Genomic DNA, 2,799 nt, shown 5'->3' with positions numbered 1-2,799 from the left:
GTAAAAAAGTACAGAGATGAGCCGCAAAAGTTCTTTTTTTTTTTTGCCACTTCAGTAGAAAGTAGAAATGAATATCTGAATATTAGTATCTTAGCTTCTTCATCATCAGTGGGTTTTTCTATTTCTTGGCTGTACACCTACAGAAACAGAGATAAAAACACAACAACAAAAATGCATATCTATGATTATGTTGATTATAGCCTTGCAGAAAGTTGTGTGTGTGTATATATCCACATATTCAATCAGTGTCTGATCAGAAAACCCAGGATGTAAACAAAAGTTCTGGAAGACAATCTTATGGACTGATGAGACCAAGATTAATCACTACCAAAGAGATGGAAAGGCCAAAGCGTGGAGAAAATGGTAAATGGACTGAACTTATACAGTGCTTTATCAAGTTCCTCTGGACCCCAAAGCCCTTTACACTTATGGACATTCACCCATTCACACACAGATGATGGTAAACTACATTGTAGCCACAGCTGCCCTGGGGCACAGTGACAGAAGTGGGGCTGCCATGCACCGGCACCACCGGACCCTCTGACCACAATCAGTAGGCAAGGTGGGTGAAGTATCTTGCCCAAGGACACAATGACTGAAACGGCAGGACGGGATATCGAACCGGTGACCTTCCAGTTCCAGGACGGCTCCCCTAACCACTCGACCACAGCCGCCCCAGAGAAAGAAAGGAACTGCCAATGATCTGAAGCACACAGGCTCATCTGTGAAGCATGGTGCAGGTAATGTCATGGCTGATTCTGGAACAGGCTCATTAATATTTATTGATGATGTCACTGGTGATGGTAGCAGCAGAATGAATGCAAAAGTGTACAGAAACATTTTGTCTTCCAAATTACAGAGAAATGTATCCAAACTAATCAGGAGGAATTTTATCATGCAGCAGAAAAATGAGCTGAAGCACACTGACAACAAAACTAAGGACCTCATCGGGGGAAACAATTGGAACGTTTTAAATTATAGTAGAGCACCCCTGCATCTACTGACCCCTTCAGATGGGATCTGTCTGTAAAACAGTAAATATGATTGGTAGACATGTCCACCGGAGAGAGGTTAATCCAGGCAGACTTATCTACAATCTCTGTCTTCAAACTTGGTTCAAAATAATATTTTTTGACCATTCTGTCTCCAGGTCCAACAGCAGCAGCTGCCCACTCCCAGATTCTGGTGTGCTGTGCTGTGAGTCAGATAGTTTGTTCCACCTACCAGACTGGTGCAACCTTACTGCACTGACAAAGAAAACTTTAAAGTACCTTGGTTGGAGTCCTAAATGGGCACAACTTGCTCAATTGCCATAAAATGTTGATGGTATTCCATGAAAATGGTCTGTGCGATGCCTATGGCATTGAATTAGAGACCTCTTTGCACTACTTGGGGCAATGCTTGGCCCTGAGCAGTCGAAGGGAAATAATTCTTGGAGAATCTTTTATGGATCCTGAGAAGCTCAGAAGATTGAGTGTTTCTAACCTGGTGTCCTTCTTCCGAGGGACGTGAAGGTTTGATTAAAAGCTCAGTGTCTCTTTTGGGGAGAGTCATAGGCCCACTTATGAGGCCCCCGCTCACATGGGTTTTACCCTTCCCCATAACCATAACCACCATACTGCACTGTATGAGGCCTCCCCTAAGATATGTAAATCTAGTGGAGTCAGGTCCAGTATGACTTCAAGGGCTGCCGCTGCCGTGGGTGTTGTTCTGATGGAACCTGTGATATTCAGGCAGGCCATGTTGCACATGAGTGAGCATCACTCTTGCCACCCCAACTTGAACTCAAACCCATCGTACTCATACTAAAGCAGCATATCATATTGTCCATGTGCCAGACTGAGCTTTATTTGCAAAAAACTTCATGTAAGGCTGTTTCTGTAGCAACACCTTTTTATAACTTAAATGTGATAGCATCAAAATACCATCCCTTAAATGTCGATCTACCAAACTCTCCATTCCCTTCAGTAAGAAAGATGTTAAGCTGATGGGTCTGAGAGATTTTGCTTCTCTATWTGTTGGCTTTCCAAGTTTGGGCAGAAAGACAACCTTTGCTGTCCTCTGATACATACTAGACAAGCAACATATATTCTAGTTATTGTGTCCAGAAGCAATTCTAGTCCTCTTTGGAGAAGAGCTGGAAAATACCATCTGGACCACAAGCTTTAACAGGGTCAAACATTTTAATTGCATTTTACTTTGTGATAATACTTGCAGCTCTGTTCCAGTTGTCCTCTGTTGGATTTGAGTTAGCAACTGTGACAGGATGTAAAGTATCTTCTGCCCTAGGAAAGTGTGCCTGGAGAAGACACTGAAGCACACTTGACTGTGTGACTGGCAATCCTTCTGGTGGAATAATAAAGGATCGATGGTTGATTGGAACTTTCGTGAGAAGTTTGTAGAGAAGAGGCACTAGGCCCTAATTTAACCTCTTCACAAAACTTTGTCCAAGAAAGTCTTATGGTGCGTTCACACCGAACGCGATTTCAGCGTCAGGAGCAGCAGGTTTACATACAAAGTCTATGGTGGACGCGCTTCAAGCAACGTCTGGAAGTTCTGCGGTGCCGCAAGCGCGATTAGAGCAGCGCGATTTGAACTATCGACGCGCTGAGGCGCAAATCGCTGAAGTTAGAAAATGTGAACTTTTGCAGCTCAACGCGTCGCGTCAACCAATCAGAGAGACTCCACTGTGTGACGTAGAGACATATTTCCTGATGGGACTGATGGGAATGATGTCCACTAACCTGAAACAGATGGAGAGGAGCTCTTTAGCTGAAATAGAGTGCCTGCAGACGGTGT

Source organism: Austrofundulus limnaeus, unplaced genomic scaffold (genome assembly GCF_001266775.1).
Source record: "Austrofundulus limnaeus strain Quisiro unplaced genomic scaffold, Austrofundulus_limnaeus-1.0 Scaffold48, whole genome shotgun sequence".
Lineage (NCBI taxonomy): Eukaryota > Metazoa > Chordata > Actinopteri > Cyprinodontiformes > Rivulidae > Austrofundulus > Austrofundulus limnaeus.
Note: the sequence above shows the minus strand (reverse complement) of the source record.